This window comes from Mesoplodon bidens (genome assembly GCF_964165515.1).
Source record: "Mesoplodon bidens genome assembly, chromosome: X".
Taxonomy (NCBI): domain Eukaryota; kingdom Metazoa; phylum Chordata; class Mammalia; order Artiodactyla; family Ziphiidae; genus Mesoplodon; species Mesoplodon bidens.
Genome location: NC_138163.1, coordinates 69084775 through 69099940, shown reverse-complemented (window position 1 = coordinate 69099940; position 15166 = coordinate 69084775). Strand labels below are relative to the sequence as shown.

The 15166-nt window shown below is 38.3% G+C and overlaps 1 protein-coding gene across 1 annotated transcript in view; it reads right to left on the bottom strand.

The window, feature by feature from the left end:
- CHM (CHM Rab escort protein) overlaps positions 1-15166 on the bottom strand; it is a 201503-nt gene that overhangs the window by 59631 nt on the left and 126706 nt on the right. The window lies entirely within an intron of this gene.

Below are 15166 nucleotides of genomic sequence, written 5' to 3'. Positions count from 1 at the left end.
CTTGTTGTTATTTTGAACTCTTTTAAACTATAAAATAGACTAGAACTTATTTATTTTTAATGCTTAATAATAAGAATAAAGCTAGGCCAAGTATTATTCTATAAGCTTTTCTAATGTTTAGGAACATAGAAGCTTTTTCTTTGTTTAGGAAACAGGCTTTTTTTTTTTTTTTTCCTTAACAGATCTAAGAAGAGGGGGAGGAAAATTTGATTAAATATCTTATTATATAATTCACAGCCTAGAAAAGTCACTAAAGGCTTTTTATTTTTCTGTTAAGTGTCACTTTCTCTTTTGTTCAAGAATAGCTATCGTGTCCCACGTGTGATAATGTTTTAAACCAAAAAAACGGGATGGAGCTTCTTTTAATATCTGTTTCCACTTTACTCCAAAGGATGATCATATAAAGATTTCTTTCAAGTGCTGTTTCCAAATAAGGAAAACACTTATGCATGGACATTATCAGGTCTCTGTCATCTGATATGTGTTGGGAAAATGAATCATATAGAACCCTCCACTGACCTTATTTCAATGTGTCTAGATAAAAGGATGAAAATTAGAATCCATCTCTTTACAGTGCCACAAGTTATAAACGTACTTTATAGGGCTCATTATCCAGACTAATGGACTAAGGGAAACATCCTTGAAATGGACTTAAAAGCACTGACAAAGCCAGTATGTAATATTTCAGGAACTATATGCAAATGCCTGCATGTTTTCTCTATCTTTTTATTATGGAAATAGCACAATTTACTTTTGTCACAGCTTTCCTTTAGGGACTAGAATTATTTTATTAGAAATACACTTATGTGTTGCTCCTCATAAAACGCAAGCAAATAATTTCAAACTTATGTCATATTTTAAATATACTGGTATAAATTAAAATATGTTACATCACTCTAAAAATAAGCCAAGTAAGAGCTATTTACTAGGCATAAAGGCATTAACAGTAAAATGACAAATACCCAAGGCCAATTGTGAATTTAATGTGTATTTCCTAAAGGCAGATTATGATATGCTGATATTCTTGAATAAATGGTATGCCACTGTCATCAGGATAGACTATGATATCTCGTGATGTTAGATATACATATTTTTAATCAATTAACTACATATTAATGCATATGTTATATTACATTAATATTTACATGTTTTTTTCCCCCTCTCACCTCCATTCCACTTCCTTTCTCTTCCCCACTTATGTTTCTATGCATATCTCTTCACATTTCATTAAACTAGAGCTCTCACTTTATAAAATACTTAACTACATAGATATAAGATATTTATACCTATTTTCCAAAATAAGTATTTAAAAACTGAAAGGCAAGTTACTCATTCAGTCTCCTGTTTTATTTATTTATTTATTTTTAAAAATTAAAACAACTTTTTTTGGGCTATGCCGTGAGGCTTGTGGGATCTTAGTTTCCTGACCAGGGATCGAACCCGGGCCCTGGAAGTGAGAGTACCGAGCCCTAACCACTGGACCACCAGGGAATTCTCTCAGTCTCTTGTTTAAGACATTCATATATAATTTAAAACACAAGGTACTTTGGCGAGGGAAAAGAGAAATCTGCTGATCCATCATGAAGCACTGATCCTTATTTGTCCTGGAAACACTGACAAGCCTTTTTCTCACCTTTAACTCAGAGACTATACAAAGTCAAGAGGGAATAATCTGGGCAGAAAAAAGAAGGTGTAAAAATCTTCTATATCTTAATAGGGATTTGGGTTATACAGATTTATCATCTGTCAGCACTCAGGTAATGAGCATTTAATATATGGGCACTTTAGGGACTTTCTTGGTGATCCAGTGTCTAAGACACTCCCAATGCAGGGGGCCCGGGTTCAATCTCTGGTCAGAGAACTAGACCCTACCTGCATGCCACAACTAAAGAGCCCACATGCAGCAATGAAGATCCTGCATGCCACAACCAAGACCCAGCACAGTCTAAATAAATAAATAAATATTAAAATAAAAAGATTTTTGTACTTTATCATATGTAACTATTACATCAGAAGAAAAAGCTGTAAACAAATATTAAACTCTAGTTAATGATATACATACTGAAGTGTTTAGGGGAAATTGTACTGATATCTGGAATTTACTGTGAAGTGCTTAAAAACAGTGAATAGATGAACAGAGGGATGAATATTTGTGTAGACTTATGATTAAGCAAGCATATTAAAATGTTAACTGCAGAATCTATGTGGTGGATATATAGGTGATCATCTTGAAATTCTTTCAACATTGGCATAGAGTTGAAAATTTTCACCATTAAATGTTGGAATCAAATTGAGAGAGGGAGTGATGTTAGTACAAATCTTGGACTCCAGTCTAAGTCTTTGCAAAGGGCTCCCATTTAAATAAACCACACAACTAAACCTTGCCCTCAAGCTTGTGGAGAGCTCCTTGCTTGTAGGCTTCCAAACACTAATGGGGCTGCTTTGGTGGTAGTTACACCTTTGGTGACAGGCAGACATTGGTTTCAGAAATTACGGTATTAGAACTACTGAGGACCACTCAAGAGGGAAGGATGGGTGCATGGAGATTGGGGAGCTCAACTATGCAAGCACAATATGCCAATAAATGTGCCTCTTTATGCTGAAGCTTCTGGATGAAACAGTGATTCTTAGAGCAGAAGGAGGAGAAGGAAGCAAATCAGAATCACACCTGGGGGACTTTTTCAAATTATAAGTACCCCTGGAGATTCTGATAAGCTCCCAAATCCCAGGGAAGAATCACCATGTAGTGTGCCACAGTACTGCTGTATCTTTACACTGTGCTAGGTGGAGAAAAGTCAACAGCTATTGCTACAGAAGAAAAATGTTGATTTCTGAAGAAATTAAGGTGATGGTCACATATGCTGAGTCAGTCTGGTAGATGATAATACAACTTACCTGAAGGTCTCATGCTAAAGTACTAAGGCTCCAGGCCTGAGCAAAGCTGTTCAAACTAAAATACATTCAAGTAAGTGATAAGATTTGTTTTCCCCTCAGATACTTACTTACTGTCATATATTAGGCTTAATTGGGAGAACAACGAGTAAAGGAATATTGATTTGGTACCTAGACTTAGACTTTGTATTACAAAGATTAATATAAAAACATTATGATATTCAAGTAATGAAAAACAACAAAATGAAACAGTGCTGCCAGAGACATTAAAACACCCCCTTGTCCACCCCTCCGACATGAACCTGAGGAAGCCATTAAAGATTAACAACATTCTGGATTTAGTTGAGGGCCTTGCTGAGCCTCATAAATAGTAAATTCAGGAGGAACATGATAGGAATTTCCAGTTACACGGACACAATGACCAAGCTGATCATAAGAATCACTGAAGCCAGACAGAACATTTCTAGAGCTGAGCTTTCTAAATCAACAAATCACAACAGTTATTCAGTTCTTGGTTCAATGACATGAGGACATAAAGAGCAAAATGATGATAAGGAAGAAAAAAATCAGCAAGATGAAAACTCTTTATCTGGAATTTGGCCCAGAAGATAAAAATAACATTAAAACAGGTAATCCATTCTCTATAATCTTCAGAATTAATATCCCAACTGTTTCTATGATAAGGAATACACAAATCACATATGAAATCATGAAAAGGAAAATATATTAAGGAAATTAGAAGATTCCCAGTAATTGAAGGAAACAAGATAATTCCCCCTACTCACTATGCCCTTCCATACTTTCTCAAACACATTAGTTCAAATGACACCTCTTCGATGAAACCATTCCAAAATGCCTATTACTAATTTTTCTTGGGTAAAAATCTACTCCAGTAGTCTCAAACATGATTACAATTCCAAACCTATGGTTCTCTGTTGTAATCAATCCCAAGTTCTGTATCCATATTTTTAACTATTACCTATTTTTTCTGGATAGGTAACAGATAGTTAAATCATGGCTCCTCACCTGCTTCCCCACTTGGAATCCCAGTCTCAGTTAACGGCATGACCAGCAGTTATAGAGTTTCCCTAGCTCAAAATCTCTCTTCCCACATCTAATCTGCTACTCAAAACTAGCCCCTTTTCTCCATCTCCACTGACACTGCCCTAGACTCTTGTTAAGTCTAATAAGACAATGGACTGCTAACACATTGGTAGCTCATTTGTTTGACTTAAGTGTGTGGCATAACAACCATGTGCCAAGCACTGTTCTAAGAGGTGAAAGCTTGGGGGGGAGGGGCAGAGTATCAGGGAATGCTCTTTGGAGGAAGTGATACATTAGCTGCTTTTAAAGCAGTTAAAACCAGTTAAAACAAGCAAATAAGAAGAACTTTTCAGTAGAAGGACAGCATCTGCAGGGGTACAGAGGCAAGTAAGAGAAATACAAGGAGGGAACCACAAGCAGTTCAGTGTTACTGACAATAAAACGGAAGCAGAGAGAGAAGAGAGATGAGCTGAGAGAGGCAGGCAAAGGTCAGACCCCAGAGTCTCATATGTCATGTAAAAGGGTCTCAGACTTCATTCTGAAGTGATATAAAGTCACCGAAAGTTTTTACATAGGGAGGGACAAAGCCAGATCTGCATACTGAATAGATCTCAATGTGTAATTATCTCATTAATTTATTTGTTCTTGTTTTTTTTTTTTTTTTTTTGGTACGTGGGCCTCTCACTGTTGTGGCCTCTCCCGCTGCAGAGCACAGGCTCTGGATGCGCAGGCCCAGCGGCCATGGCTCACGGGCCCAGCCGCTCCACGGCATGTGGGATCTTCCCGGACCGGGGCACGAACCCGTATCCCCTGCATCGGCAGGCGGACTCTCAACCACTGCGCCACCAGGGAAGCCCCAATTTATTTATTCTTTAATGTCCCCCAGTAGACTCTAACCTCCATGAGAAAAAAGACCATGATTGTCTTGTTCTGTGCTGTATCTCCAGTGCCTGGCACACAGATAACAACTGTGCATGGATGACTGAATAGATGGACGGATGATGGAAGTATTCCATGTATGTGAATAGTGCAGAGACAGAAACAAAGACACAGAATCTCTGATTTAGCAGGTAAACAATCTCTTTCCATCACAGTGCTTCTTCCAAATCACTTCCAATCACAGAACTTGTTAAAGTTCACTCATCTAGTAAGTGGGGAAGCCAGGGTACAGATCCAGGCCTACCTGACCTTAGAGCCTGTAATCTTTGTACACAAGGGCAAGATTCATGTTTTATTTATCTCTTTATCCCCACAGCAACTAGCATGTGGGTTGGTGGAGGTTAAATATCTAGAATATTACCACTATCATTATGCAAATCGGACATACTAAAATCAGAAATTCAGCGATTTTCCTACAATGACAAATGGTATTAAGAATCAGTCACCTCACGCTTGTTCTAACATACTATTCATTACTAACTTCCAAGTACCTGGGAAAGGTAGAGTTATTCCTGACATCAGAGAAAAAGATATCTCCAAGAAATAGTAATAGCAGGAAATCTAGTAAGTGAGACAGCTGAAGTTCACAAGAACACTAGCTGAAGTAATTAGATTCAGACTACTGGTTACAGACACGTCTGGTCCAAGGTCATCCATACCTTACCCTAATATCAAATACTACACTGCTAAATGGCCAAATCTAATGTACAGGAGTTTTACATGGTCAGCACTGCTGCAAAGAAAAAGAAAGCTGCTCAACAAGAGCATTCAGTGTCTCCAGAAACAGTCAACAAAGGGGTTCAGTATTAGAATTTAATGAGAGGGTAGAGAAAAGAACTACTGATACCCATGTCCTCTAAAAATTAGTAAAGCAGAGTCAATGGATAACATAGCCAAGAGAGCACAGTCAATGTGGATCTCAGGAGAGCAAATTAAACAAAAATGAAAAATAAGACAATACAAGTTTTTCTTATGAAAAAGAAATACTTTGAAGACCAGGTTCAAGATGGCAGAGTAGAAGGACGTGTTCTCACTCCTTCTTGAGAGAGCACCAGAATCACAACTAACTGCTGAACAATCATCGACAGGAAGACACTGGAACTCACCATAAAAGATACCCCACATCCAAAGACAAAGGAGAAGCCACAATGAGATGGTAGAGGGGCACAATCACAATAAAATCAAATCCCATAACTGCTGGGTGGGTGACTCACAAACTGGAGAACACTTACACCACAGAAGTCCACCCACTGCAGTGAAGGTTCTGAGTCCCACATAAGGCTTCCCAACCTGGGGGTCTGGCAAAGGGAGGAGGAATTCCTAGAGAATCAGAATTTGAAGGCTAGTGGGATTTGATTGCAGGATTTTGACAGGACTGGGGGAAACAGAGACTCCATTCTTGGAAGGCACACACAAAGTAGTGTGTGCATCGGGACCCAGAGCAAGGAGCAGTGACCCCATAGGAGACTGAACCAGAGCTATCTGCTAGTGTTGGAGGGTGTCCTGCAGAGGCGGGGGGTGGCTGTGTCAATAAGAGGACAAAGACACTGACAGCAGAAGTTCTGGGAAGTACTTATTGGCGTGAGCCCTCCCAGACACCCATCAGAAGACAAGTGGATTAAAGTTTTACTGACCTCTGCCCACTAGAGCAACAGCCAGCTCTACCCACCAAGTCCCTCCCATCAGGAAACTTGCACAAGCCTCTTAGACATTCTCGTACACCAGAGGGCAGACAGCAGAAGCAAGAAGAACTACAATCCTGCAGCCTGTGGAACAAAAACCACATTCACAGAAAGACAGACAAGATGAAAAGGCAGAGGGCTATGTACCAGATGAAAGAACAAGATAAAACCCCAGAAAAACAACTAAATGAAGTGGAGATAGGCAACCTTCCAGAAAAAGAATTCAGAATAATGATAGTGAAGATGATCCAGGACCTCGGAAAAAGAATGGAGGCAAAGATCGAGAATATGCAAGAAATGTTTAACAAACACCTACAAGAATTAAAGAACAAACAAACAGAGATGAACAATACAATAACTGCAATGAAAAATACTCTAGAAGGAATCAACAGCAGAAAAACTGAGGCAGAAGAATGGATAAGTGACATGCAAGACAGAATGGTGGAATTCACTGCTGTGGAACAGAAAAAAGAAAAAAAGAATGAAAAGAAATGAAGACAGTCTAAGAGACCTCTGGGGAAACATTAAACACAACATTCACATTACAGGGGTCCCAGAAGGAGAAGAGAGAGAGAAAGGACCCGAGAAAATATTTTAAGAGATTATAGTTGAAAACTTCCCTAACATGGGAAAAGAAATAGCCACCAAAGTACAGGAAGTGTAGAAAGTCCCAAACAGGATAAACCCAAGGAGAAACACGCCGAGACACATAGTAATCAAATGGGCAAAAATTAAAGACAAAGAAAAATTACTGAAAGCAGCAAGGGAAAAAGGACAAATAACATACAAGGGAAATCCCATAAGGCTAACAGCTGATTTCTCAGCAGAAACTCCACAAGCCAGAAGGGAGTGGCATGACATATTTAAAGTGATGAAAGAGAAGAAGCTACAACCAAGATTACTCTATCCAGCAAGGATCTCATTCAGATTCGATGGAGAAATCAAAAGCTTTACAGACAAGCAAAAGTGAAGAGAATTCAGCACCACCAAACCAGCTCTACAACAAATGCTAAAGGAACTTCTCTAAGTGGGAAACACAAGAGAAGAAAAGGACATACAAAAACAAACCCAAAACAACTAAGAAAATGGTAATAGGAACATACATATTGATAATTACCTTAAATATGAATGGATTAGATGCTCCAACCAAAAGACACAGGCTCACTGAATGGATACAAAAACAAGACCCATATATATGCTATCTACAAGACTCCCACTTCAGACCTAGGGACACATACAGACTGAAAGTGAGGGGATGGAAAAAGATTTTCCATGCAAATGGAAATCAAAAGAAAGCTGGAGTAGCAATACTCGTATCAGATAAAATAGACTTTAAAATAAAGAATGGTACAAGAGACAAGGAAGGACACTACATAATGATCAGAGGATCAATCCAGGAAGAAGATAAAACAATTATAAATATATATGCACCCAACATACGAGCACCTCAATACATAAGGCAAATGCTAACAGCTAAAAAAGAGGAAATCGATAGTAACACAATAATAGTGGGGGACTTTAACACCTCACAATGGACATTATCCAAACAGAAATTTAATAAGGAAACACAAGCTTTAAATGACATGATAGACCACACAGATTTACTTGATATTTATAGGACATTCCATCCAAAAACAGCAGATTAAACTTTCTTCTCAAGTGTGCATGGAACATTCTCCAGGATAGATCACATCTTGGGTCACAAATCAAGCCTCAGTAAATTTAAGAAAACTGAAATCATATCAACCATCTTTTCTGACCACAATGCTATGAGATCAGAAATCAATTACAGGGAAAAAAACGTTAAAAACACAAATACATGGAGGCTAAACAATACGTTACTAAATAACCGAGAGATCACTGAATCAAAGTGGAAGTCAAAAAATACCTAGAGACAAATAACAATGAAAACACGATGACCCAAAACCTATGGGATGCAGCAAAAGCAATTCTAAGAGGTAAGTTTATAGCAATACAAGCCTACCTCAAGAAACAAGAAAAATCTCAAATAAACAATCTCACCTTACACCTAAAGGAACTAAAGAAAGAAAAACAAACAAAACCCAAAGTTAGCAGAAGGAAAGAAATCATAAAGATCAGGGCAGAAATAAATGAAATAGAAACAAAGAAAACAATAGCAAAGAGCAATAAAACTAAAAGCTGGTTCTTTGAGAAGATAAACAAAATTGATAAACCATTAGCCAGACTCATCAAGAAAAAGAGGGATTTCTCAGGGTATATGCCCAGTAGTGGGATTGCTGGGTCATATGGTAGTTCTATTTGTAGTTTTTCCAAAAGAGACATGTACCAAAATGTTCATTGCAGCTCTATTCACAATAGCCCGGAGCTGGAAACAACCTAAGTGTCCATCATCGGATGAATGGATAAAGAAGATGTGGCACATATATACAATGGAATATTACTCAGCCATAAAAAGAAACGAAACTGAGCTATTTGTAATGAGGTGGATAGACCTAGAGTCTGTCATACAGAGTGAAGTTAGTCAGAAAGAGAAAGACAAATACCGTATGCTAACACATATATACGGAATTTAAAAAAAAAATGTCATGAAGAACCTAGGGGCAAAACGAGAATAAAGACACAGACCTACTTGAGAATGGACTTGAGGATATGGGGAGGGGGAAGGGTAAGCTGTGACAAAGCGAAAGAGAGGCATGGACATATATACACTACCAAACGTAAGGTAGATAGATAGTGGGAAGCAGCCGCAGAGCACAGGGAGATCAGCTCGGTGCTTTGTGACCGCCTGGAGGGGTGGGATGGGGAGGGTGGGAGGGAGGGAGATGCATGAGGGAAGGGATGTGGGAACAGATGTATATGTATGACTGATTCACTTTGTTATAAAGCAGAAACTAATTAAAAAAAAAAAAAGAGAAATCTAGAAACAATAAATGCTGGAGAGGGTGTGGAGAAAAGGGAACACTCTTGCACTGCTGGTGGGAATGTGAATTGGTACAGCCACTATGGAGAACGGTATGGAGGTTCCTTAAAAAACTACAAATAGAACTACCATATGACCCAGCAATCCCACTACTGGGCATATACCCTGAGAAAACCATAATTCAAAAAGAGACATGTACCAAAATGTTCATTGCAGCTCTATTCACAATAGCCCGGAGCTGGAAACAACCTAAGTGTCCATCATCGGATGAATGGATAAAGAAGATGTGGCACATATATACAATGGAATATTACTCAGCCATAAAAAGAAACGAAACTGAGCTATTTGTAATGAGGTGGATAGACCTAGAGTCTGTCATACAGAGTGAAGTTAGTCAGAAAGAGAAAGACAAATACCGTATGCTAACACATATATACGGAATTTAAAAAAAAAATGTCATGAAGAACCTAGGGGCAAAACGGGAATGAAGACGCAGACCTACTTGAGAATGGACTTGAGGATATGGGGAGGGGGAAGGGTGGGCTGTGACAAGGCGAAAGAGAGGCATGGACGTGTATACACTACCAAACGTAAGGTAGATAGATAGTGGGAAGCAGCCGCAGAGCACAGGGAGATCAGCTCGGTGCTTTGTGACCGCCTGGAGGGGTGGGATGGGGAGGGTGGGAGGGAGGGAGATGCATGAGGGAAGGGATGTGGGAACAGATGTATATGTATGACTGATTCACTTTGTTATAAAGCAGAAACTAATTAAAAAAATAAATAAATAAACTTAAAAAAAATGGATAACCAGTGGACCTACTATATAGCACAGGGGACTCTGCTCAATGTTATGTGGCAGCCTGGATGGGAGGGGAGTTTGGGGGAGAATGGGTACATGCATATGTATAGCCGAGTTCCTTTGCTGTGCATCTGAAACTATCACAACATTGTTAATCGGCTATACTCCAATATAAAATAAAAAGTAAAAAAAAAAAAAAAAAAAAATAGAAAAAGAGGGAGAGGACTCAAATCAATAAAATTAGAAATGAAAAAGGAGACGTTACAACAGACACTGCACAAATACAAATCATCCTAAGAGACTACTACAAGCAACTCTATGCTAATAAAATGGACAACCTGGAAGAAATGGCCAAATTCTTAGAAAGGTATAACCTTCCAAGACTGAACCAGGAAGAAATAGAAAATATAAACAGACCAATTACAAGTAATGAAATTGAAACTCAGAATAAAAATCTTCCAACAAACAAAAGTCCAGGACCAGATGGCTCCACAGGTGAATTCTACCAAACATTTAGAGAAGAGCAAACACCCATCCTTCTCAAACTCTTCCAAAAAATTTCAGAGGAAGGAATACTCCCAAACTCATTCTATGGGGCCTCCACACCCTGATACCAAATCCAGACAAAGATACTCCAGAAAAAAAAAATTTACAGACTAATATCACTGATGAATACAGATGCAAAAATCCTCAACAAAATACTAGCAAACAAATCCAACAACACATTAAAAGGACCATACATCATGATCAAGTGGGATTTATCCTAGGGATGCAAGGATTCTTCAATATATGCAAATCAATCAATGCGATACACCATATTAACAAATTGAAGAAAAAAAACATATGATCATCTCAATAGATGCAGAAAAAGTTTTCGACAAAATTCAACACCCATTTATGATAAAAACTCTCCAGAAAGTGGGCATAGAGAGAACCTACCTCAACATAATAAAGGCCATATACAACAAACCCACAGAAAACATCATTCTCAAAGATGAAAACCTGAAAACATTTCCACTAAGATCAGGAAGAAGACAAGGATGTCCACTCTTGCCACTATTATTCAACATAGTTTTGAAAGTCCTAGATACGGCAATCAGAGAAGAAAACGAAATAAAAGCAATCCAAATCGGAAAAGAAGAAGTAAAACTGTCACTGTTTGCAGATGATATGATACTATACATAGAAAATACTAAAGATGTCACCAGAAAACTACTAGAGCTAATCAATGAATTTGGTAAAGCAGCAGGACAGAAAATTAATGCACCGAAATCCCTTGCATTCCTATACACTAATGATGAAAAATCTGAAAGAGAAATCAAGGAAACACTCCCATTTACCACTGCAACAAAAAGAATAAAATACCTAGGAAGAAACCTACCTAGGGAGACAAAAGACCTGTATGCAGAAAACTATAAGACACTGATGAAAGAAATTAAAGATGATACAAACAGATGGAGAGATATACCATGTTCTTGGATTGGAAGAATCAATATTGGGAAAATGACTATACTACCCAAAGCAATCTACAGATTCAATGCAATCCCTATCAAATCCCCAATGGCATTTTTTACAGAACCAGAACAAAAAATCTTAAAATTTGTATGGAGACACAAAAGACCCCGAATAGCCAAAGCAGTCTTGAGGGAAAAAAACGGAGGTGGAGGAATCAGACTCCCTGACTTCAGACTATACTACAAAGCTACAGTAATCAATACAATACGGTACTGGCACAAAAACAGAAATATAGATCAATGGAACAGGATAGACAGCCCAGAGATAAACCCATGCACCTATGGTCAACTAGTCTATGATAAAGGAGGCAAGGATATACAATGGAGAAAAGACAGTCTCTTCAATAATTGGTGCTGGGAAAACTGGACAGCTACATGTAAAAGAATGAAATTAGAACACTCCCTAACACCATAAACAAAAATAAACTCAAAATGGATTAGAGACCTAAATGTTAAGACCAGACACTATAAAACTCTTAGAGGAAAACATAGGAAGAGCACTCTTTGACATAAATCATAGCAAAATCTCTTTTGATCCATCTCCTAAAATAATGGAAATACAACAAAAATAAACAAATGGGACCTAATGAAACTTAAAAGCTTTTGCAGGGGGCTTCCCTGGTGGCGCAGTGGTTGAGAGTCCGCCTGCCAATGCAGGGGACGTGGGTTCGTGCCCCGGTCCAGGAAGATCCCACATGCCGCAGAGCGGCTGGGCCCATGATCCATGGCCGCTGAGCCTGCGCATCCGGAGACTGTGCACCGCTACGGGAGAGACCACAACAGTGAGAGGCCCGCACACTGAAAAAAAAAAAAAAAAAAAAAAAAGCTTTTGCAAAGCAAGGGAAAGTACAAACAAGATGAAAAGACAACCCTCAGAATGGGAGAAAATATTTGCAAATGAATCAACGGACAAAGGATTAATCTCCAAAATATATAAACAGCTCATGCAGCTCAATATTAAACAAACAACCCAATCAGAAAATGGGCAGAAGACCTAAATAGACATTTCTCCAAAGAAAACATACAGATGGCCAAGAAGCACATGAAAATCTGCTCAACATCACTAATTATTAGAGAAATGCAAATCAAAACTACAATGAGGTATCACCTCACACCAGTTAGAATGGGCATCATCAAAAAATCTACAAATGACAAATGCTGGAGAGGGTGTGGAGAAAAGGGAACCTCTTGCACTGTTAGTGGGAATGTAAATTGATACAGCCACTATGGAGAACAGTATGGTGGTTCCTTAAAAAACTAAAAACAGGGGCTTCCCTGGTGGCGCAGTGGTTGAGAATCTGCCTGCCAATGCAGGGGACACGGGTTCGAGCCCTGGTCCGGGAAGATCCCACATGCCGTGGAGCAGCTGGGCCCGTGGGCCACAACTGCTGAGCCTGCACGTCTGGAGCCTGTGCTCCGCAACAAGAGAGGCCGCGACAGTGAGAGGCCTGTGCACCGCGATGAAGAGTGGTCCCCACTTGCCACAACTAGAGAAAGCCCTCGCACAGAAACGAAGACCCAACACAGCTAAAAATAAATTAATTAATTAAAAAAAAAAAAAAACTAAAAACAGAGTTACCATATGACCCAGCAATCCCACTACTGGGCATATACCCAGAGAAAACCATAATTCCAAAAGACACAAGCATCCCAATGTTCATTGCAGCACTATTTACAATAGCCAGGTCATGGAAGCAATCTAAATGCCCATCGACAGATGAATGGATAAAGAAGATGTGGTACATATATACAATGGAATATTACTCAGACATAAAAAGGAACGAAATTGGGTCATTTGTAGAGACCTGGACGAATCTCGAGGCTGTCATACAGAGTGAAGTATGTCAGAAAGAGAAAAACAAATATTGTATATTAACGCATACATGTGGAACCTAGAAAAATGGTACAGATGAACTGGTTTGCAGGGCAGAAATTTAGACACAGATGTAGAGAACAAACGTACGGACACCAAGGAGGTAAGGCGGCGGGGTGTGGTGGTGGTGGTGGTGTGATGAATTGGGAGATTGGGATTGACATATGAACACTAATGTGTATAAAATGGATAACTAAAAAGAATCTGTATAAAAAATAAATAAAATAACATTCAGAAATTTAAAAAATAATAAATAAATAAACCTTGACCTTTGGGGAAAAAAATGAAAAATAAGATCCAGCTGAAAATAAGTATGCATTTAGTTACATATTCCATATTTCTCTTCTCAACATTGGTATGATACTTTGATGTGTAATCACCATGCTAAACTCAGTGCTATGATCATTTATGCTTCTATCAGGTTTCCTCAGTGAAAGGTGAAAAGAAAAGCACAGAAAAGGTTATCATCAGTTTTTAATCTTCGTTCATTCATTTAACACAAAGCTACTGCGTATAATGGGTGATAGGAACCTGCCTTGGTTCTGGAGATAAAGCAGTGAGACCCTGACTTTTCTTAGGGGGAATTTATAATTATAAAAGGGAACCTGAGTTGGGGGGCTGGGTTCTGATCTAGTCTGTGGGATCAGGAAATAAACTTAGACCTTAGACCTGAAGCATGGTTAGCTCTTAACTACACCGAAGAGTAAAGGGGATGTCAAGTGTTCCTTATAGGAAAATTGGGGGAAAAAGGTAATATAAAACCACAAGGAGACAAATACAAACATCTGCAGATTCCTTGACTAATATGCCAATTACACTTAGAATAAACAATTACTTGAGTCAACCTGGATTGCTTAAAAAGAAATGTATGCTGGATATGCCCAAATATAAACTCAAGTTTTTCCCCTCAAAAAATTATCCCTCACTTTATATTCAAGTCCTAACAAAACATCTCCTATCACTGGTAGGTCTCTCAATTATTTGATTTTGAATGACAAAATAGTATTTGGGAAAGATACATTAGCCTGAGTCAACTTCAATCAATGCTAGCTTTAGATGTTTATAGAGACTCTTTGAGTTGATAGAATGGATATTTTAAAGAAGCAAAATTTCATAATTACTAGCAAAGATATGAATTTACACTTCTGAAGTAATGGTTGTCTCTTAAAAGAAACATTTGAAAGATCCCATACACAATTTAGTATAGTGAGAATACTGTAGATATCGGGAATATTATAAATGCAGGTCAAATGTTTAACTGTCCCACTATTAAGGAATTAAATAGTTATGGCTTGGAATAAGTTTTCCAGTATGAGAATCATATGCAGAATACAAAATGGCTGTATCTTAACCACCCCAAGATGGACAAGAAAAAAATATTCACTGGAAAACTGAGGTTCTAGTAAAATAATAATAAACAGCATAAGTAGACATCTTGCTATTTCATTTACATTCATTAAAGTAGACACATACAAGTTGTTTGAACTTTTTTTTTTCAATTTCTCACTGGGACTGAAGATA